This window comes from Manis javanica, chromosome 1 (genome assembly GCF_040802235.1).
Source record: "Manis javanica isolate MJ-LG chromosome 1, MJ_LKY, whole genome shotgun sequence".
Classification (NCBI taxonomy): domain Eukaryota; kingdom Metazoa; phylum Chordata; class Mammalia; order Pholidota; family Manidae; genus Manis; species Manis javanica.
Window position 1 is genome coordinate 106,115,973 of NC_133156.1, and position 25,248 is coordinate 106,141,220.

At 35.3% G+C, this 25,248-nt stretch overlaps 1 protein-coding gene across 10 annotated transcripts in view; it reads left to right on the forward strand.

Annotated features, from left to right (window-relative positions):
• Nucleotides 1–25,248, forward strand: part of PDE4D (phosphodiesterase 4D) — a 1,476,836-nt gene that overhangs the window by 1,181,079 nt on the left and 270,509 nt on the right. The window lies entirely within an intron of this gene.

Genomic DNA, 25,248 nt, shown 5'->3' on the forward strand with positions numbered 1-25,248 from the left:
TAGCTATTTAAATAATAGCTTTATGGCAACTTCAGAGGTTAATCTTACTTTATTTATCTTAGTGTTGACTGTAAGTATGTAATTAAGCTCACCTCTTTGAAATAGAAATAATCATGCTTCAAATAGGAGAAATAAAGCAATGATTGATGGTAGGTAGTTGGTAATAGGAGAGAAGCAGGCAGGCAAAATGTATTATGTAATTTAACATGAGAAGGTAAACATACCACATGTATAAATACTCGAAGTATTTGTATAAGGAATTCAACCCACATTTATATGGTTGGGTTATCATTTGCTGTTATTGTAGTAGTGTTTTAGAGTGGACTAGAATCAAGAATTGTCCCTTCTGTAATTTTCTGTGAGTTTTAATACTACAGATGCAGATGTCTCTTTTGCCACTTGTGATTCCTTACAAAAAAATGATCGCAGTAAATTCCACCTTGAATTTATTTGAATAAAAGTTTCCATCTGCAAGTAAATTTGTACAGTTCTTTTATGCCAAATAATAAATATTGGGAAATACTTAGAATCATTTTATTAATTACCATAGCTAATATAAATCTGACTAATACAAAAGCGTAATCACAGTTTAAAAAACAGATGAATTTTTTTCATTTGTGATTTCTATCCTGCCTCTGTGAAAACAGGATCTGGTCCTTGAGTAGATAGTATTTAATCAGCCTATTTCCCTTTTTGCCTAAACTGCTAGGAGACTTATTTCCAAATTCAGGGTTCAACCAGAAATAATTAGTTCATTTCAAGAGACTAAAAACATTGACATCCTTTATTTCTCTGAAGTTGCCATAGCCTATTTTTACCCACAACTATTCTATTACACTAAGTCATGTCAGGTACTTTTATAAATAAATAGGGCCATGATTCAAAATATATTTTTAAAAAGCTGATTTGTGAATGTGTATATTGTTCCATTTAGTTTGAAATATTTTACATGGTGTTGGGAAAGAATGGTTTCTGTCAAAAATAAATGTGTCTCTTTATGCTAATGATTCCTAGGTTTAACTGCATACTACAGAAACTTCTCCAGTTATTAATCTTACATCTGACTTAATAATATGACTGCTTGGGTATATCACTGCTGCCTAATCATTTGGCCTGAGGTTGTAATTGCTGTAATTACAGTTTTACCTCTTTATTATCCCTTTTATCATTCAAATATTATACATGCATGTATTTATTTATATTTATATAGAGTAAAATCTATATTGATTATAGGTTAGGTATAGAGGAAATAGATATATACATTTGTATACTTATAGATACACACACACATATGTATTTACACAATTTAGAAAAAGAGCCCTTTCTCTTCTTGTGCCTTTGCATAGGCGGGCTCCGGAGAGTTCTGTGTGACAATGTCTTCTCCTTGCCAGCTTTTCTGTTCTGACTTCTCAAGCCCCCTGGCCCCCACCTCTGTGCCTTTTCAAACACCAAAGCCTACTTCACCCTCTTAATATTCAGTTTCCCAGGAGAGAGACCTGCTGGTTTACCATTTGTCCCTTTTTCAGAGGACGCATTTCATTCTGGGCTTCATTGTACTTTGTTCTTGGAGACCCATTTTTTTTACCTCACCATCTTAACTCTGCTTATGTAAATCTACTTTCTCTTCCTCTTTCTCCAAAACTGTCTGCTTTCCCTTGGGTGGCCTCCAAATCAAACAGTACCTTTGGAAGTTTACTAACTGCCTTTTGCAAGGATCCAGTGCTTTATTTACTTTTCCTTTACTTTTTCCTACCTGTTTCCTCCAACGAGTACCAGAAAAAACAATCCACACTAACTTGTTGATTATGGCCCTGGTTAAATCCCTGTGAGATATTCACATTTTTAAAAGGGATTTTATGGCAAACTCCTTCCTCTTAATTCATCTACTTAAAAACAAGACTTATTCATAGATACAGTTTTATGAGTTTCAAAAAAATGAAATAAAATAATCTTGAAATTAATCCATTTGTTCCCTTGTAATGTTGGTGTCAAAATTTAGAGCATTGTATAATAAGGATGTATACTAGGTTTCTTTTTCAACAGTATTTATTGAGTACTTACAATGTGCCGAGTTCTAGCAGAATGTGATTATGGTATTTATCTTTTCATACTCCTATAAAACTCTACATGTGTGAAATTAAGAAAACCTTAATACATGTATTTTCTTAACACTCATAAAGTTAATAAAATTAGCAAACTCATTGATCGGGGCCATTGTCTACCTTTCTAGTTCAGCTTCAGTAATAGTGGTCTACCTTTCAATTCTATATAAGAAAACAAAGAGGGAGGTACATTTCCATAAATGTGTAAATTTTACATGTCTTAAATTCAGGTTTAGTCAGCAATTATATATTATTTATAATAATACTATATTAAAACATTGTAACATTTACAAGCATACCCTAGGGATACTTTTCATTAATCTAATTAAGATTTATACTATTCAGTTAAAAAAATTATTAGCCTTCCATATCCATATATATTCCATATCCATATATCTATATGTACATATATATGTAAAGAAAACTTTGGTTAATAAAATGGGATTTTATACTTTCCTGTTGTCAGACATTCATCATTTGGCATATACTTATTTAAGATTATTCATTATGTAATCTGGGTGAAAAAGAGATGCTATTGTCTAAAATATGACTGAAGCAAATTTTGAAACAAATTATTAAAAATCTATTCTTTAAATATTAAAAATATGTAAAAATTGTACATGGGTTTATAGACATAGAAAAGTTCTAGAAGGCACTGTGCCAAGCCTTTGGTAGTTGTTGGTTACCTTCTAGGCAGGAAGCGGGGAGGTAGGAGAGGCTAACTTTTCTCATCACTGTATTTCTCTATTATATGAATTTTTTCATCAACCAGGTATTATACATCAAAATTTAAGTACATAAAATATAACTACTGTGCACATTAGCAAGTTCATCTTTCTATGTTTAGATATCTATATATCTGGTAAACAGTAATTTGCTTCGTGTCCAAAATACAGTGAATAAGCATTTCAATACTGAGCAGACACAATTTTCTGAGTAACATTGCTGCTCAAAGCAATAAACGGTTGCTTTTTTCTATGAACTCTCTCCTAAAGTTGTAAAAATTCCAGCTGGCTAAGAATTCTTATTTTGGCCTCGTAATCACAGTGCAGAACATTTATTAGACTGAAACTCCTAGTTTTTATAATTAAGAATAAAAAAGATACAACAACATAGATTATTGTTTTCCAGGTTAGATTATTCATTACCCCCACTGTCCTGGCTCACCTGTTAATGTGTCTTAACTTACGTATCTTAAACAGTTGTGAATACTACTTCTGTGCTCTGCTTCTTCATTTTACATATCAGTATTTTCTACTTTTCTAATAATATTTCTAGCTTTCCTTCTATTGAATGTATTTTATGAGTGAGAACTCTGCAGAGAATTTTATTTACAGTATCTTTCTTAGTTCTTATAACAACATTGCAGGGGTTGTTAATCCACATTTTACAGATAAGAAAATGAGCCTAAGAGTTTAAATAATTTGGGCAAGGCCATTTAACTGCCTGGTAAAGCTGGGATTCGTACCCAAGCCTATCTGCTTCAAAGACGATGCCCTTTTTACTTCATCATGTTGCCTCCCTCTACTGTCTATAAAATTAATCATTTTTAATGACTGTGATATTTCCCATCTTGTGAATATATCTATGCACTCTAAATATCTGGTTAGATATTGGGTGATTGAAGAAATAAATTGGAGGTTTTCTTCTCAGAGATATACTTATGAAGTTTAGAGTTGATGTTGGGTTTTAAAAATGGCTGTTTGAAAGAGTTGTAGTTACAGCTTCTCCACTAGTATATTCTCTACTATTGGCAAATAAGGTCATCTGTTCTCTGTTATAGAGAAATAAAGAGCAAATGGCCAAAGTCTCCCAATTTTGAATAGATCATCTTTCCAATCATTGTAGCAAGTTTTACTTTGTTCTCTGCAGTCTCTTTAAGGGTCCAGCTTAGAAATAAATACTGTGTCTCAGACTTTTATCGTATTTCATACTGTTTTAAGTCAGCTTTGGAAAAGGTACAAAATCTTCTTTCCTACACCTTTTATCTTAGAAGCTTTTATAAAGGCGAAAACAAAATGGAATTTGCATGTGTTCTGCCTGTCTAATATACACTGTGACTTGGCTTAGGTGACTCCTTTCAAGGTTAGTTCAGGTGATGGACTATGTGGTAAACTTTTTTGATCCTACTTCTTAAGCTTGTATCACATTTCTTGTATAATAGACCTAGAGGCACACAGCTTTTAGAAATGATGAAGATATTGTGAGTATTATTTAAAACATGACTAGGGAAGCACAGAGTGGGTTATAGATGGGTATACTCTTTAAAATCATAAATTATGTGATTCCCTGAAAAAGCCCTTTGTGCACCCTACTTCTAATTTGCTTTCTGTCCCTGGAGAAGCCACCTAGTTCCTCTATAGCCAGGTTTACTCATCTGTAAAATAAATGGGGTGAACTTAAGCAGTGAGTGTTAAACAGGTTTTTTCAATAGGATACTTTACAAAGGAAATGCTGATATAAATAAGTATGAATCAAAAACTTAAAATTATATGTATATTTGCTATATAGAGATAAAATTAACACACACAGAAGTGTGAAACATGTAAGTTAAAATACATAATCATTTATATAATGATAAAATAGCCACCAAATTTGCGCCTTTACCTCCACCACAAACCCAACCCCTATCCTTACAATGCCTCTAAAGATCTCTGAGGTTCCAGGGAATATTCTTTGACAACCACTGAGCTGATCAACTACCAAGATTCTTTTAGTTCTGCTTCCTGTAGTGCTGCCCTACCAGTGGAGAGTCATTTGTGTTTTCTGTATTTCTACATGGACTGGAATAAACTTGCTTGTATTTAATACTTCTGCCTTAAAAGACTTTAAGTTGTGGGACAATTCTCACTTCTGAGAAATCACAGAAGAGTTCTAGTAGTTAAAATCCATTAATTTTATTTAGCATATTCTTATTTCTTTTACAATTTATTTTGGATTTGTTTTGGATGGCAATCATCACTCATTAAATGTATGCCTAAGTTGACATGCCAGGAATTCAGCTTGGCAGTTGGTAAAGAAATGCTGAATTGGTATTGAATTCTTCAGAAGAAAGGTATTTCTTTGGTTTGGGCATTTCCAAATGGGGTTCTCAGCTGCTTTTTCTGTCATGTCACTGGTGAATCAAGTTCATCTGTAATATTGCCCCATGCAACACTCTCAGTGACAATGCACTCTACGGGCTCCACATTATTGAGATTATGGGTATAGAAATCCTTAGTCCTACCTGTAACTCTACTCTTTTCTTCCCCATCCATCTGGGGCTCACCTGTTACTAAAACTGGCCTTTCAGCAGAGGTGAAGGAATAGCTCACTTATTAGTCCCCATGTCAGTCATTACAATCAGTGAATTTTATTATATCAGAACGATTGAGGACATGAACCTAATCATGGGTATAGGAATGACTAGTCAGGGATCCACCCAACTGTCACTAAAATATTGAGAAAAGTAGATTTTAAGATAAAGCTGAAGAGGAATAATGTTAGTGAGGCCTTCAAAGAGATTCTCCATTAGAGAAAGATGCCTAAGAGATACGTGTAATATTCTGAACACTACTAGGACTAAACATACAAAATTGTTAAAGCTTGGATAAAGGTGAAAAACATGGTGCCTTGGAGCTATTAAGTAGGATGATGAGGAATATAGTCACAGAGAAAGCACAATCTTAATTAAAAGCCAACAGATTTTTTTTTTAGGAACCCATCCAGCAATTATCCAGCTTCTCAAGAAATAAAACTGAGGTTGAAGAAAGACATAGAAGAAAATGGATAGTTGAAGTAAGATGTAGTCAGGAGTACCAAATGTCTTCAGGGATCAGGGCCTCCAGGGAGGCTGAAGCACCACAGGGAAACAGGGGCAGTGGGCCTGGTAATGGTACTATTAGGTGTGGCCGCTTAAAGGTCACTGATGGGGGATCACGTCTGTGATATGTCTCAGTTCCCAGAATGCCTCGCTCTGTGGTCAAGTTTGGCCTGAACTATGAAATGCTTCCAAAAAAAATAGAGAATGGAGGGAATACCAGAACCTATGGATGCAGTTTCTTAGAATAACAGTGGAAATACAAATTATATGTATTTATTATCCATCTTCAGCCTTCTAAGGGGGTTGGCTCTCAAGAGCATCTGAGTGATCAATGAGGATGTGACTTAGAGAAACTAAGCTACTGCTCTTCAGAATAAAAGTTGGAACAAAAAATAAGAGAAAGATTATAGGAAATTGCTGAAAAAGTGTAGCGCGAGAAGTAGGAAGCAAGATCAGAGGTGAAGCCAATATGGAAGAACTCCAGCCCAGACATCCGTCACCTCACACCCTGCCCTGCTTAATCACACTGCCACCTTCAGGGCAAAATCTGCCACTAATAGACCAAAAGGTAAGGACTTTTTCCCCTCATCTCAGTCCTAATAACTACCATTGTCTCCTACACAGGAGGGAGAACAAGAAATTAGAAAACCAGAAACTAAGTATAGATATGCATACTAGGGCCACATCTTTCAAAGCTTCCTTACATAAAATGGTCCTGATGTTTTACAATCTACATTGTTAAGACCGTTTGTTTCTATCCAATACTAACCTCTCTGGATTAAGTTTTATTCCATTTATTCTTACTCATCAGCAGACATAGGACTAAGTGAATCAATAGATAAGAAGATTCTGCTTTTTGACATTTGAAAACTGCTGTAAATGACTTTGTGGTCTTTTTTATTTCATATTGCAAAATGTTCATTTTGAATTATAAAGTAGATGACACCTGTGTGACTTATTAAAAGAAATGTTTCATAAAATAGTTTCAATAAGTAATTGTTTTCAGGCTTCACACAGAAGAGTGTTCCCATTGTACTGCATTTCCCTTCCTACTTAAAATATATACAAGATACTCAATTCCTTTTAGTTCATATGCATGAAATATTTACATACATATGTAATAGAGAAAACAATAATTCCTAATATCCATGATCTCATTCCACTGAAATGGGGCAAATAATTTTTTCTTTGTGTCCAGGAATTTGTATCACTGATAACTATTCTAGTTAGGATAAGTCCCTGCAGATCATGTCAACTTTTAGCCAATGGCATTCTAGCATGCGATGAGCCACTGCTGTAATGTTTCCTCTGGTACTGCAGTGTTGTCATGCAACAGCAGGTAACTGATCGGCAACTGGATCACCAGCTAGCAGGACAGAAGCTCCTAGTCTATAGTGATAGCTGGAGTAGGAATCATTGTAATGATAACTACAATATTTTGAGCGTCTACTGTATGTCGACACTGGACTTGGTGCTTTACATGATTTAGCTTATTCTGTCATTCAAACAACTGTATGAGATAAAACTAAGGCCCCACAGCTTGTAAATCTCAGAACTGATGAAAAAATGTGGTCTAATTCTCAATCCCATGTTGTATTGCTGCTGCTCTTCTCATTTTATTTGCTTTTCTCCACTATCTAAACTGCTTTGGCCACACCTGGTTCTGCCTCATGGTATTCCGAAAAGTAATCAGCTACTGATTCCGAAAAGTAATCGGCAGAAAAGGCTGCTATTCCACCTTTCCTTCCTGTCCCAGATTTTGCATTTCTCTTGTTACTTTGGGTGTCTCAAGAATATGTTTACCTTTTGTATTTGTCTGCCTTCTTTCTTAAGATTTGCATACAAACCTTCAACCAGGGATTACAGAGGTACATCAAGAAATAGGAAATGGACTTTGACACAGCTCCATTCTTTAGAGATCCAGGTAGTTCCTAATGCATTCAGTTTATTGACCCCCTCTCCCAGTCAGACTATAAACTGCCCTGCCTTCTTGCTCTCTGCATTTGACCAGTGAGTAGAACTGTAACCGCTTGGAAATGGAAGGGACCACAGAGAATAACCTATAATCTAATCTTCTCTATCTCTGACCCCATTTTGGAAGCAGAAAAGTTCTGCTGGTCTTTAATATTTGTAGTCAAGTATGGTCAAGAAAAAAACAATGTCAGTGCTTATGTGGCAAAAAGTTTTATTGGAGAAATATGTTTTTAAAAACTCAAAATTGAAGTTTGAGTTCAAACGGATAAAATTTAATCTATCGGGCAAATGCATGAACAGTTCTATGCAGTTTGTATGGGACTGAATGTAATTTTTAAACTTATATCTGTTAAGTTAACTGATACCATGATAATTCTGTCATAACTTCTCAAAATATTAGATTGGAGGATCATGTATAGAAGGCGTGGAGGTTGAGGCTTCAGCAATTTCCTAAAGGAAACTCAAGACATTGTTTTGACTAAAGTCCTCCCTGGACAACTGAACTCTGGTATTAACATTTTTTGGATGTTGCATCATTAATTAAATTGCTAAAATTCCTGTCTTGAAATTCTAATTTCATTCATGTCTGTTTTTCCAATATAGTCTGTTTTTCCAATATAGTCTTCACAGAAATAAAAATCATGGTAATTGCTGTTTACTGAGTACTTAGGATATGGCAGGTTCTGTGTTCTGCATTTGACAAGAATTATACCATGAGGTCCTTATCATAAATTCTATGAGGCATCCATTATTATTGTTAATCATTCTATACTGAGGAAACTGAGGCCTGGTGAAGTAAACTGACTTACCCAAGATTGCATGGCAAATTAGAAAATTTCATGGATTCCCTTACTTTTTAAAATAATAAAAACTATGAATTTTTAAATTTATAAAACTGTAAAATATTATGTAGAGATGATATCTGTGTTAGTATGACAAATGAGTTAATAGACCTAAATCCTGAGCACAGTGGCTAAACTAACTTCTTGTGAGTGCTTAAGAAATGTTAGCTTTTACTATGCATTTTTCAAGTTTGTACATTAGTTTGACTTTTTAAGTAATCAAGAGGTATACAAGTGAAAACAAATCCAGTCTGTAAAGAGCTGCTTTACCATAATGCTGTCTTCTCGGGCACATCTCAGAGCTGAGCATGAATACAAAGCTAGATGTTCTGGATAAATCCCATTAACACTGTGATTCGAAGATGACATACTTTTACTTAGCTAAATCAAAGAAGTTATGTAGAGATGATGACAGAATAAGAAGTGATCAGTTGGAAGCTAAAATCCCTCTGACTTAATTATTTGTAAATTGGTCAGAACCCTCTAAGGAAGCAGTTCTAGGCAGAGGTTTAATGTGAAAGGGCAGGCAGGCCAGATGCTCGGACATTATCCTCATATACATCTGTGGAAAGACTTTATCCATGTAACCTTCCTACATGGGGGCTGCCTGGTGGTTCAGTCTTACTGTAAACTCAGGCCTTCCCTACCCCTCTAGATCCCTGCTCCTCTACTGCTGTCACTGGTTGTGCATTCTTGCTGTGTAATTCACAGATTGTTGTCTCTGTAACTTATGTCTTACCCTCCTTAGCAGGCTCCAGATGGGGTAGGACTCTTGTCTGGTTTACCCTGCCATCCTAGCTCAGCAGAAACAGTTTAAGCCTCTTTTTAATCTGTTTCTAGAAAGATAACAGGCAAAAAAATGAGATCTGGTGTGAAGATCTGTTCCTGTGGCCTGGAATGTGGCTTCAGCAAGAACTCTGAAGCTTACGGGCTAGAAATGTAGAGAATGCAATAGCTTAGTGAAAGCAGTCAATTAGCATTCCATTCTCTCTCCATCTACATTAATTTATTATGAGAAGTTACCAGTACAAATGTGTGAAAGCATTACTTAGTTATGATTAACAACTGTCCATTGGCTTAAAGGTGTGATAGAGGGTGGAGTTTTAAGTACCTTGGGGAGTAAAATTGGACCACTAAAGATTCTCTGGGTCTGTAGCTTGGAGAAAATAGTTTCAATTGTTTATTTGCCTCTCATTGTATATGAATCAGTAAGTGTTTCTATGATAATATAAAACACAAAAAGCAAACCTGCTGTTAGAAAGCATACCTTTATAAAAGTGTTACTATAATTGGGAAAATCATTGTACATACATAGGTGTGAGAGTATATCCTTACCTAGAAACACATGTGACAGTTCTCCATAATTGTTAGGTCTCTCTCATGTCAATACAGGTAGCAAAAGAATTAGGCCCATTGTTTAAAACTAAGATGGTTCTCTTTTTCATCTGTAGTCAATTAGTAGTAGCAGCGTGGCTAGGAGTTGCATCGATGCCAAGCTGCCATCAGCTGGTGATGTCTACCAGAGAGAAGATGGGCATAATGTGGCTGCTTGCTCTTTAAGTGGCCCTGGTCATCTCATAATAATTCTTTTAAATTTTAAGCCATTATATTTGCATGCATATAAAGTTGTTATAGCAAAAGCAAGATTTATAAATAATATACAAGTATGTGTGTGGCATTTTTAGAAATTTTTGAAATGTTTTTTGTAAATAGTAAAAACTCTTTTTGGATGTTGCAAACCAAAAAAAAAAAAAAACCCAACCCCAAAAATAGTAATTCTAATTATCAGCATATCAGCGGCTGCCCCTGTAATCACCACTCAGATTAAAAATACTACTACTAACAACCCTAAAGCCACCTTTGTGTCACATTCAGCCACCCCCACCAAATTTAACAACTCCCCTGATTTCAAAAATCAGCATTACTCTTCTCTGCTTTTGAATTTCACATAAAAGTAATAATACAATATATATCATTTTGTGTTTGGTTGGTTTTCTTTCACTGCCATAAAATGAGAGTTTATCCTACGTTGATGTGTATGTAGTTAATAAATTACACTTGTTTGAAATATGAGTTCAGGGTACAAATTAGATGAGCTAGTTGTTTAAATCAGAATTTGGTATATGGGACTAGATAAGTACTTAAAACTGTTGTCAATTTACAATAATTGTTTGAACACAATTAAATGTCTAAACTCTGTTGTTTAGGCTCACACTCCAGTGGACCTTTCTTCTGGGAAGGCTTCCTGGGCCTCCCCATTCAGAATTAAAAACTCCCTTCTCTGTGTTCTCATGAGACCTGGTACATTTCCCTCTTATATGTATCTTGAAGCACTGCAACAGTTGTCTGCTCTCTCACCTGTCCCTCCTCTCGGGCTGTGAGGGTCTTGTGGGGGAGACTGGGTTAGTTCATCTTTGTACCCCTGTGCCCAGCACAATGCCTGTTTCATCATCAGCATTGAACATCTGTCTGTTGAATGAAGACAGAACAGGGAGTTGTTCTACATCACAAAGAAAATGTTACCGTCTCTTTGTATTTGTAATCGTCTTTGTATAGTTGGCACTCCTCTAGGGTTTGTACTGAGTTGTGGAGACAGAAGTTTTTTCTCCATGGCAAGGAGCTGTAAAGTACCTGGGGGGATTTTTGCCCATTTCCTGTGGCTTTCACTCTTACTTTACCATCTCCTTTTGTAATTCTGGTCCCAAAACTTCTCTCCATTCCCTCATGTGTCCTGCATGTTCTAGAATCTACACCCCAACATTTTCTCCTTGCCTGAAGGACTAATGTCAGTCCCATCAGCTGGTAATGAATGGTGCATAGACATGTTAGTGTGTGTTGCACATGATAATCACCCAGCTGACACGGCTGACCTCGTTAACAACGGGGTGTTTATTAGTACAACCGAGAGCTGCTGAAGTATTAAAACCACCACTTCAAGCACCACCTTCATCGTGAGCATTTTGAAGCCCAACACAGCTGTCACATCTGGCAGATTACACAGATGAGATGCGGAATCAAAAAGTCAAGCTTCTCCCAGAACCCTAACGAATGGACTTGACCTCTGACCTCCAAAGTCGCGGTTAGCATTCCTGTTGGCATTGCTAAATTAGCTTTTAGCTTAACCCCACACTTCTAAACTTAAATATTTTGGAATGCTAAGAAATTAAGGCCTGTTCTTGGATAACAGAGATTGTGATTTGCTTTTATTGTACAAAAACATTTTCTATCCACTAGACTATTTAATGTGATCCTATAGCTTAAAATGTACAGTCCTTAACAGTTTTGCTTCGATAACTCTTCTATGCAAAAGTAAAGGTGCATTTTTCATTGCTTCATTTAACAATGTTTATTAAACCAGTTCTGCTCCAGGTACCATGTGGGCTGTTAGAGAGGCAATGATGAAATACATAGCCCTCACCTTCATAAAATTTCCAGTCTATTGGCTTCCCCAAGTATTCCTGTGGGGCACAGGATTTCTAGTTTTACCTACTACTGTATCCCTGGGATGTATTTTACTTTTACGATAAGAGTACATTTATAGTTTAAAAGTGTTTCTGTTGCTTTCAGAAATCTAGTGGTGAACAGAATGGTTTAGAACAGAGTATTTAGAAATAGTTTTCTAAACAGAATAACTTAGAAACCTCACTGTGTGAATTTGGGGCAGGGTAATATGAAATAAATCTGGAATATTTGATTTTTTTTGACCAAAATATTTTTCCTGGGCTACTGGGATATTTTCATTCTAAATAAATTGTTTATTTAATCACCTCCTAACAAGAACAGTATCAGCCAAGTTAAATATTTAAATTTATTTTGTTTAAATAAATGGTAAAACCAACAGACTTTTTTTATTTAGATGAATTTAGCCTGTAACTTTTCAAACATAAAATACATAAACTAGAAAATTTTAGTGTATATAAAGGAAGGGAACATTAGAAAAAAACAGCTGGAAAGAAGCAAATTTTAAACAAAAATAATGCATAAAATTAATATTTGACATAATTGAGCTTAATGCCAGAATGCCTGTCTTTACAGATTTTCTCCTGGAGACTTCTGTTTTTTATAGGTCTTAATTCAGTTTTGAAAAATGCTTGAGGGCTCTGTTTCACTAATAAGGGAAATAAACTCCTTTGCACAAATAACTGCTGCTGGCCTTCTGGCCTGCTTATCTGCTTGCCTGCTCTGTCAATAAACACATTTTACTTTTACCACGGTCAAATGCAGTTATAATTCCTTATAACATCATGAATAATCCATGGCTAAAATTTTAATAAGTTAGGGAAGGCTGTTTCATCAAATGGGGAGCTTCCAAGAGCACTGTCAAAGACAGATTCCATGTGGAGAATCTGGAGAAAATGGCATTCATGCCCCACAGTTCAGTGTAAGGATTTGCCCTTAAGGATCACTACTGCCACATGAGGGCACCATGCAGTGATAGAAAACCTGTTTGCCAACAGAATATTATATTATTATCAAACTTTCACAATGAACCACATTATTGCATGATTCTCAGTCACATAGCTAGATTACTGGTGTTTTTGTGCAATTATAACAGCTCCAGCTCCATACTACTAGTTTTAAACTCAGTCTGACTTCAGAACCGCATTTTGTATACCCTGTCTCTTCAGTGCGTATCATGGACAATTCCATAAACTGCTTTTATAAGCTTTAACCATTAGAAAAACGATGAGATTTTGTTTATTCTTTGGTTTTAAGATTTTAATGAATTTGGATTCATTTCTCACTTGAATCTCCCATTCTCCCACCCTTAGTCATCCCTTCTTAAGTAATTAGCTTTTGAAGTTTTGTCTGTTTCCACTTCTGGTTTTGTTCCATTGGTGATTTGATTTTCATTTTAAACTGTTAGTAATTCCATTTACAAAGTGCAGTGGTTCATTCTTTTAAATTCCACTTATGTGTCATTCCCTAACAGTCAAAAAGTGCCTAAATTTCTAACACATAAAAGCTTTAGATGATTTACTTCCATAAACTGGATAATCTGTTCAAAGTACCAAACACATTTGCTTCCATAACTCATGCCATTTGTGAGTTAGTGAGTGCATACATAAGAGATGGAGAAAGAATATAGAATACAGACCTATGCAGGCAAACTTGGGTTTCCCAAAATATTTAAAGTACCAAATTCCCTTGGAGTCAATCACTCTAAGCATTTCATTGGTTGTACTCAGTTGGTTCCTAGATACTCTATAGGTATAATCTACTCTGTACATTTCTAATTCACATAAAGAAGCTCTAGCTCTTTAAGGCAAGACTTAACTGAATACCACATGAACACTTTAATGTCTTCTGAAATATCTCCGAACAAAATATATTAGTCTTCCTTAACTTTCTGTATTTATTAGTGCCCAAATTTAGAACGTGAACATATTTGAAGAGAAAAAAGAAAATAATAATAATCTTAGGACAATCTTTTTAAATGGGTAACAATCTGTTCTGGCCAAGATGGAGTAGATTCGGGTATTCAGATAAAAGAAAATGTAATGCCTTGGCTTATCAACTCATGTTGGAACTTGTGACTTCCTATCAAGTTTGGTGGGAAAGGAAGTTAAAACCATGGAAATTTCTATAGCTTTTGGTCTCAATCCCAGCCATTTCTGATTTGGGATAGCATCCTGAATAAAATACATTTATACTGTTGAAGAGAAGGAAATACTCCTTATAATATTTGGGTTCTGACTAAGAGGAGTAATAGAAATAAGGGCTGTTTCCTCAAATGATTCTGGAAATTTAAAAGAGATTTGGGGAGGGACTCTGAGTAACTCTGAGTGGCTTTTACTGGTGGGTTGGTAGGTGGAAAGATATGCTGCATGTAAACAGGAAGTGGAATTGATTTTCTCAGTTAGCTAAGGAACCCCTTAACCATTTTATAGAAAGAAAGAAAGAAAGAGCACTTAGACAGTTTGATGTAGCATGTTTAAGCTTCCCACACCAGGAGTAGGCCTGATGGTCATGTTCTGTATGGCTTTGTAGAAACTCCTTTTTGTTCAGTGTAACAGTTAATGGCTAGTTTTAAACCAGCTTGACTACATTCAGAGTATCTCTAATTGTTTAGGCCCTAGGAAAACATAGCATGTGACATTACAGAACTGAGCTGTTGCCACCTATGGGATTTTTAGCAGTTTGGAATTGGCAACAATATGTACTGAAGAGGTGGGGTTGGACCTGAAGGCAGGTTGAGTTCAAATTAGGCTTCTCTACTTACATACTGGGTGATTTGGACGAGGGGAACTGCTCTCAGTGAGGTTCCTGTGAAGGTTCCATGAAAGAGTATATGGAAGGTGCTCTCCTGGCACAATGCCGGGCATCCAGCAAACCAAAAGAGTGTTAGCCAGTTTATTATTATTAGAAGGGAAAATCTTCTATTAACATTTTATTGTTTATATTTTCATGTTAGTTTTGACACAAGTTATTCTTTAATACAGGTTACTATTTGAGGATCTAAGAAATTTAGTCATTTATAAAATGTCCTGTCATATGACATGTTTATGACTTTCACATAAGGTCTTTCACAGGTGAAATGATAATGGAAGTTTTACTGAAAAAATGGCATGAGAACTCAGGGAAAGCATAGTTATTGTTTAGTTTGAAGATTATGTGTAAATTTTGGCTTAATCTGAATTTATTCTATTAAATTTACATGAATATGGAAGAAATCAACTTTACTTCTAGCTAAATCTAGACTGGAATCTTCTTTGATATAGCTTTCTTAAAAATATATATAATTTTCTAACTATATTATTTAGACATTAACTATATTCCATTATTAAATACATATAAATTATTTCTATTTTTATAGTAGCCTCCAATGATGCCACAAGAAGATACTTTTTTTTTAGAAAATAGTTCAACAAGACCTTTTGTTTAGAATAGTTTTCTATAGTTTTGTGTAAGTAGTTTCTATGTATTTCTATGCAGACAAATATATATTTGGACTCTCTAATGTGCTAGGCACTGTAGATCCAATGGTATGGATCCCTCCCTTCATGGAGCATACTGAGCAAAAATTATTAAACAAACAAAATGATTCCCAGTATGGAAGTGCAGTGAAGAGAACACACAAATGACTGAATTAAAGTGTGTGTGTGTCCTGGAGATGTACTTTGGTCAGAGTGGTCAAGGAAGCTGAGAACTGAAGGAAACAATGAATGGGAACCAAAACCTGAGGAGAAGAGAATCACAGTGGTTACAAAATCCTTGTGTATCCTGTAGGTATAAAGAGCAGAAGGAAGCCCATCTTTTTCAATTACTTAAAAAAGAAAGGAAATGAAAGAATGCTCTCTAAAGAGCTCACACCTATATGGCCCTCATATTCAGATTCCAGTGAAAATGTGGAAATCCTCAAATGACGGTTTCCCCCATGGTCTTTGGCTGGGTTGTTTTCTGTGTGTATCTGACCCTGACTTCTGGTGCTAGAATGTGTTCCTGAGAGCCCTGGGGACTAAGGTCAGAGAAAGTGAACTTCACCGAGGGAGAGAAGGAAAACCTTCTGTGCTCAAAGTATCCTCAGGTTGCTATATACTGCTGCAAACTTCTCCTCTTTATGCAAAATATAAGTGTCTCCTAAAATTTGACTTGCTTAGCTTGAAAGGCACTTGTTTATTAGGCTTAAGATCTCTGCTTTTCAATGCCTCTACAAGCCTAGAAAGAATTTCCAGAAATCACCAAGAATTCTTTAGCCATGTGGTACTCATAAAAGACAACATTGGCATCTGTGTTTCCTCTCTGTAACTTTACCTTGACTTTAGGCAAGCTGCTGACCAGGTAACCCATGTCGAACCCTAACTCCCTTGCTAGGAGAACACAAATTTCAGTGACCATATGCCTCTGTGGGCCAAATTTAGTTAGGATTCATGTTCAAAGTGTAATGTTCTGTGTAAAAAAATGGTTCTACCATCTGGCTGGAGTAATCCTCACAAAGGATATAATGTTGGCCTTAAGCTGATAGTAGAGTCTGCTCACTGTGACAAGATGAATGGTGTGGAAGTTCTGACTGGCAGGACTACCTGGGACATACGTATATTCTTTTCCCTGGTCACCTTTTAGTCTGTGAATGGATTCTGTCGCTTCAAACAGCCAATGTACTTTTGGCCTGTATTAACCAAAACCTATCCCTGGTCATCGCTACAACCATCATCCTAAGCTCATCCTCCAAGTTCTTAAGTGCTTTCTGGATCACAGCACAACAAAATAATGGCAAAAGTAACAATAACCATCAGAAATAAGTAAATTAAGATTTTAATGTGATGTATATTATATTGCATTCTGATTCTTTTGACAACTTAACATTCGTTAAATATATGTGTGTGTGAGTGTGTGTGTGCATAGAGTGGGGGGGAGAGAAAGAGATGATATGCAGCTAAATAGAACCATTCAAAAACAATTATCAAATGAACTGGAGAGTGGAAGAAAAGGAAGGAATTCATCCTAACAGCCCTGTGTTCCATGAACACTCAGTACTATCTGTCTGCACTCTCGAAACATCTTACAATTACATGTTATCAAGTTTACCAACCCTGATGCTTTCTGTTTCTTTTGATGACAGTTTTGCTGTCTTAGAATTCAAATAGTCTAATTGGGTCTTGGCAGTTGATGCTTGTCTTGATTGAAACTGAGAGTCTGTTTATTGGTTTGCTCTGAGATTCTTACTTTGAGGCTGACAGGTCACTTTAAGTGTGCGTAGCATTTGGCAAATGACATAATGGATTCAAATAAATTCATGCTTATTATAAAGAGGCTTCTCTTTCTCAAGTTCCAGAGCTTGCATTGAATAAGCCATTTGGTTTTGTCTGAATTTCTTTCAAAGGGAGTTATTGTACTTCTTCTTTAATGCTGTCATGACTGGGAATGGAAAAATCCTAAATTTTCATTTAATCTTTTTCAAAAAAATACAATTTTCTCAGTAATTTCAATTAAATTGTGTTGGAGTTTAACAGCTGCTACAGCTGTAATAAATTTAAGGCATATTCTTTGTACTATTTCAAGGATTTCTTAATATGGTCTATTTTTAATCTAGTATCTCCACTTTTTAATATTCTTGTGTAAAGGTGCAAAAATATATGTACAAAAATGTTCTGCAGCAGTTTTTGTAATAGAATACTAGAAACAGTCTAAATGTCAATCAGTATGGGGTTGACTGAATAGTTTATATGTAATGATAATGAGATATTGTGTACCTGTGATGGAGATTTCCTATATGCTGGTATGGAACTATCTCCAGGTGATACTTACTATTATTATTATTGTTATAATTTGAAAAAAATGATACTCATACAGCTACCCACTTTCATTAGTATTCTTCATATATCCCTTAGAGTTTATGTAAATACAAACAATGAGAATGTACATTCTATTTATTTCTCCCTTTTTACACAAAAAGAAACATACTCTGTACTTCCACTGTTCTGTCTGCAGCTTGCATTTTTCACTTGACAATGCGTCACTACATGTAGAGGTTTCCTGCTCTTTTCTGGAGGAACTTTACTGAGATATAATTTACATACTGGTACCCTGTACCTGTCACCCTCCTATTCCCCATACCTTCCATACTCTCAACCCTAGGCAACTGCTAATCTCCTTTGTCTCTACAGATGTGCCTTTTCTGAGTATTTCATGTAAATAGAATCATATAATATGTGGTCTTTCATGACTGGCTTTCACTTATCATAATGTTTTCAGGGTTTTGTCTATGTTATAGTGTGTACAACTATTTCATTCCTTATTTTATGGACAAGTAGCATTCCATTGTCTGGCTGTACCACATTTTGTTTAGTCATTCACCAATTGATAGTCATTTGGGTTGTTTTCACCTTTTGGCTATTAATGAATTATGCTGTTATGAACATTTATGTATAAGTTTTTGTGTGAGTGTATATTTTCATTTCTCTTGAGTATATACCTAATAGTGGAATTTCTGGGTCAAATGGTATCTTTATATTTAATTTGTTTGTTTTCCAAAATGATTGTATTCTTGCTCTTTTTAAGAACAAAAAATTACTACCGAGTAACTACATCATTATTAATACAGTCTGGGTGTATTCTTAAATAAAAAATTTAAGGCGCATCATTCCCATTTATGTAAATGTACAGAGACTCTTGACATTCATGAATATTTTTTCACCCTCAGGTGCACTCAAAGTAGTGGTAATATTTGCTAGCTTTAGAGAGGACATGGTCACAGTCTTGAGAATCTGAGGTGAAAGAGGCTGAGTAGTCACTATTTTGAATTTGGGGGATTTTTACAATATGCAGTGATTAGTTTTCCATTTGAAAATATGATTTATTAATGTAAAAAAGCAGAAATGTATTCTCTGTTTTCTTGGTACTCTTCTGACAAATCCTGTGCTATGAGGTGGTCAGCACTACACAATCTGACTTCCTGCCATATGCCCAGTTTGACGTCATTTTTAATTTCCAGGGCAAAATTGTAATGTCTGCTCTTCTATCTTTAAGAGCCAAAGTATCATTTCAAAAACAGACATTCAGTTATTTTTCTAAAATAATGTTTCCCAAATGTTTTATACAAATCCACGTAAAAGACAAAAAAAAAAAAAAGACTAGGACGAGCATCCTGGTGAACCCTGACAGGAAGAAACGAGAGGGGTGGGTGAAGTCAACATGAAGGGTGTGGTGCTCACGAGCCGGGCTGGCCAGTCTGGAGTCCCTCCCGGTTTCTTACGCAGTCTGTGCAAGTGCTCAGTTGGTGACTGAAAGTGGGAGTTGTCGCCTCCCGCAGGGCACCCACCATGTAGCTCTGAAAGGCCTTTGTGCTTGCTTTCATCTGTGCTGGAAAGTCAGCTATTTCACTGTAAGTTTTTCTCCTTATTTACGACAAAACCTATAGGGGCTATGTGCTAATCACACCAGTAGATTCTGATTTCTTCCTTCAGTTAAATGAACTTGCCATTTTCAGCGATAGAAAAGTGCCCACATACATTTGCTCATTGACTGTCCTTGCACTCACTCATTTATTCATTGGGCATTTGCTCACGCAGCACAGCCATGACACCACTGCGCAGTGAGGGATGGCTCCTCCCAGGTTGCCTAGAAGGCATGGTTTCCAGGTGGAGGAAGAATGATTTAACATCCTTTAATGGTCCAAGTTTTCTTTGTCATTGTTGCTGTTTTAGATATATTAACCAAACCCAACTTACAAAACTGTCTGACTTTGGTTCACTTAGTTCTTCCATAAAATGAAAAGGATATTATCAGCAATCAATATAAATTAGCTTAAAAATACATCAGGAAAGATGGAAGAACATCTATAAAAATGAAATCTTTAGGAATAATGAAAATAATTTGGTTTTATCAGAAATGTATAAAACAGACATTCTTTTGAGCTAAAAAGTCTTTTTCAGAGGAATAAAACCATGGGTAAAGAAAGGAATATATTATTCTTCTAACATCACCCACATTCTGCTGTGGGAATGCAGAATATGCCATGTGGTGACTGGGTGTTGAGGCTTGGAAAGGGGTTGAGTGATGGAATTAATGGAGATGCCACCAGAACAAGTACGACATCCAATTAATTTGCCTTTTAACAGGCCATTCCTGAACGATGTGTTTATAAAGATGATTGTAATTAAAGAGAAATTCCATTATATTTCATTTTATTAGAGCATGGAGATATTTTACATCATAAAATATATTCTCTTAAAGAGAATTTTTCTTACATTTTTCCTTTGATGGGACTATTGTTTATTTTTTAGAGGAGAAGACACTAACTATAATCACAGCATTTTTTCAGAAATAGAGATTTTGCTGCCTTGAAGCAGCTAATAATTCATTTGCCAAATGTCAACAGGGTTAACAAAGAATTTTGTGTTGTAAAATCCTCACAATTGCCTACTCTTCTCCCCCATCCAAGAAAAAAAAAGGCCAGATTCTTTGACATTTGTATATATAATGTGACTGGAGGAAATGACTCTACTGTGGATCGTGGATTGCAATCGCTAAGGACTATGGCTGAGCTGTGATGTGATACACATATTGTTAGGCTGGGAGCATAAGCACCTGGTAAAGAAAGTAACTGGGGAGAATATCACTGGGTATTTGTTTATATCCAGATCTCATTCCACACTATCACTTCTCTATTTACAATCTAGATGACATGAATAACCATTTTAAGTCATTATTCAGTCATTAGAAAATGGGGTTAATAAGACTTCTGTGTAGGAGAAAACACTAGCCTACCTCCTGAAAAGCAGTGCTTTACGCTGTTTTCACAAAAATCACTTGTCCTGTCTTTAAGAAGATAACCATCACAAAGATTATATACTCTAGTGTGTTTATTTAGCTGGTTGTTGGGGGACTTTTTTTTTCATTTTAAATTTGTATCGATTAAGAGTAAGTTTTGAGTTTTCCTTAATATATATAATATATTTAATATAATATATTAATATAAATAATATATTTAAGGAAAAATAAAGTGTAAATTCATCTGTTTTATTGAAGTATACAATCTTATGTTGGTTGCAAGTATATAACACAGTGGTTCAACAATTACCCATATTATTAAATTCTTACCCTAACTGGTGTAGTTACTGTTAACATAGAAAGATGTTACATTGACTGTCTTCTCCATGCTGTACTATCATCCCTATGACCAATGTATGTTATGATTTAGAATATTTGTGCCCCTTTAGAGTTTAACTTCTTAAATATTTGATCTTTATTAGTTTGATCGTTAGTTGGAAGCAGATTAGAAGTTCAGGCTCCATTATAAAGTTTTCTAATTTCTCTCTTGAAGTAGTCAGTGATTCAAGCACTACAATATATATATATATATATATATATATATATATGTCTCTGTCCGTATGCATATATATACACACATACATATGGACTAGTTCATGAGAACAGCTCTTTGATGAGAACATCATAATTAAAATAATGAATACATGAACATAAGTTGTTTGCTTTTTTCTAGATTTCAGCTATGTAAATATTTTGCTGTAAGAGGAGGAAGGTCTTTATTTTCATACCTTCATTTTTTTATTCAAACTATTGAACAAGTGCCATGTGCTAATATACTAGAACCCTCAAAATGCATGTAAATGACAAAGAATAAACCCAAATGACAAGCTTTCTATATAAAAGTAAGATGATCTGCTCATCTAAATTATGTATCTGAGTGATTTAACCCATCACAGTGTTTTGCTTTAAAAGGGCTGTTTACTGTGTGCCATTTAATGTAAAAATATTCACTAATTTAACAACCATTGCATGACACGTGTCATTAATTAACTCAGCATGGGTAGGGTATAGATAGTCCTATATAAGGCAGCTGCTTTTACAGTCACTAATTAGCTGACTTAGTTTCATGGCAGAGGCATGTATATCAATTAGACTGTGGTTACTGTTATGATCAAGTGAGGTCAAAGTATATGAAATTATTCTAAAAGCCATATCATAATGCGGCATGGGCGTATATGTATGTGGGTGTAGGTGATTTTATAGACAAAATGTGTAACACAGGCATGATGGCTTGTAACTGAAATAACTTCTACAAAACCTAATTGGATTCTCATCCCATAACATATGCATATGTGCCTGCACATAGACTCATACTTATGCTGCAATGGAGTATTTAGTATGTATTTGAGTCATATAAATATTTAAGTATTAGAGTTCTGGCAAAGAAAGAAAATGGTCTCACTTTATCTGGGTAAAGATGAGCATCTGGAACTATAGAATGACCATGATCCCGGATTGTTGACTAGTTTGACAGCATGCTCACTTTTATTAACATGTGACCTGCATATAGATCTGGCCTTCCTCTCAAGGAGTAACAGTCATGTGGAATACTTGCATAGATGGTCACCCTTCTCTCGGTAAAAGCAACCATATAAAAATGAGAGAACCGTTAGTCATCATGGTCCCCATCTGGCGATTCTTCCTATCAGATTTATTAAGATCCAGTTAGTTTTGACTATGCTGTGACATTAACTGCTACTATTTAATAAGAGATGAAAGGCCTAATAGATAATAATCTATTTCTTTTTGGACATTTATGTGGTTTTACTAGGATAATGAGTATAGTTTGAAAGATCTGTGCAGATTTTTTTTTTTAGGTAGTATCTGTAATGTCAGACACATTTGTATTTCCTAACCTAAGCACACAACAGCATATCGTGAAGCAAAACAAAGGTTGAAACGCGTTCATTGCCACTGACTTCCAAGAAACCTCTGAGAGGTTGGCCTCAGTGTTCAAAAAGAAAACAGATGGTACCTTTCTGAATAGATTCCATTGTGTTGTTCAAACGAAGCTGACTCTGTTGATGAGGAGTAGATTGTTTTCTCTTTGAGCAGTGAGCATCTTCACCTGAACAGAACTCACCAAGGACAATAAAGGATTTTTGAAAGTCTAGTTGTTGCAATTTAAGCGTATAGTAGTTATTATTCCAGCCATAAAGATATCTAAACTATATATATATGTATGTATACACATGTACATATGTCTCATCACAAACGCTTATTTGACTGTATCCTTTTATTCCTTGAAATACTTTTGAGAGGCCTAAAGTCATCTTACTTATATGGCAGAAGGGAAATGGGATCAAGTCAACTTTTACTCAGTATTTACAATGTGCCTGGCTTTGTGCCCTGTTCTTTAGTCTCATTTTCTCTTCCCACCTCCCAGAACCCTCCTGTGTGGCCTGAGACTGTCTACATTTACAGAGGACAAAACTAAAATGCAGAGGCTAAGAAGTCTGCCCTAAGGCACAAAGCTATTGGCAGAGTCAGGATTTGAGGACAAGTGTCGAGGTTCCAGTACACACACATGTACTTAAGCTCAGTTCAAAATAAAGTTTTATGAGGTTAGGTTTGACAGTTACATGGTACATAGAAGTTTTGGTTTGTTAAGATTCTTCAAAAAGCCAGAGGATTTATTGCCAATTTTATATTTCTATTAAAGATTTTCTCCCACTGCTGGCATGTGCAGTTATAACAATAAATTAGGGTAAACAAATAACAGCTTCCTGGCTGCCTTCATGTCTGTGAGCCTGACACAGACTCCAGAAGGAAAATGCTGCAAGGAGGAGGCTTACGTGACACTGATTGTGTAGGGGTCCTGTGACCCAAGTATTTGCAATATTCAGCTACAGACACATTACTTCCTTTTTGGGCAAAAGCACACACTTGCTTGGCCATTATTTTGGCAGAAGCTGCCACTGCCTGCCACTTCCAGTATGTCCTGTGTACCCAAGCTCATGTTTGTGGCATTTGAGTTGGATCTCCCCCCGACGGCACGATTATTGCCAAACTCCCCGTCAGCAGGCCTGCTTCAGAGGCCTCTTTGTTAGCAAGGAACGTAATGCAGACACGCTTCACTTTGTGTCATAAATGTATTTTCCAAAGTAGGTTCTCACTGAAATAGTTTATAATAACACATGTTTTTCTAAATACGATACAAATACATGTTCACTGTGGAAAAATTGGGAAGTATAGAAAATATACATTATAAAATATTAATAATTTTCAGTGGCAGCCTCCAGAGGTAGCATCATTAAAACATGTTGGTTTAAATCCTGTGTGACTTTTAAAGCATATGGGTGCATGCGCACACACATAAGATACATATTATATAAATAGAAAATGAACAAAATTGAGTCATAGAGATTGAACATTTGAAAAATGTTTATATATAACCTACTGTTGTGTGCCAGATGACTATCAGGACCTTAGATATCATTTTTTTCATACTACATTTCTCACTTAACAATTTTCCCATGTCATTTGGTATTCTAGGAAAACCCTGATACTCTAATACTATCATGGAATGTACTTTACATATAATAAAATTATTTATTTAGCCATTCTTTCAATTGCTGGGCATTTGTTTTCTCTCTTTTTCTCTATTATAAGTAATGGTTCAATAAACATCTTATAATAGAAATCTTAATTTGTATCTGTGATTAATTACTTGAGCAAAATTTGTGGAAATGCTATCACTGGGTCAAATATTTTATAAGTATATACTATACATACTCTACATACATACTCAATACATACTATACTGCCAGATATTTATTAAGACATAGTTTAACCCTACTCAAAGAAAATTGCTCTTTAAAGAAATGCTAGTGAATTCTTCTTTTAAAAGGGCAGAATTTATTATTGGTAATTAATGATATCTGAATTTTCATAACATTTCCTCCAGTCAAACACTCTTGCTTTATAGATGGGAAATTAAGGCCCACATTCCATACAAAAGACAGAATAGCAAATAAGCCTATCTTCCAAACCTGGCCAACAGCAGTTACATTCATATTATCAGTTCAGTAGAGAAAGAGTTCGAGTTTTCTGTTGAAATGATTTCATTTGCTGAGTAACATTTTTGTAAGGAAGTATTTCATTGTTTCTTTTAAATGTGGTGATATATTTTGAGTTTTATAACTAGGGATTTAAATTCTTTGACCCAGTAACAGCATTCCAAAAATTTTACTTAAGTAATTAATCACAGATACAGATTAAGATTTCTATAACAAGATGTTTGATTAAAAAATAT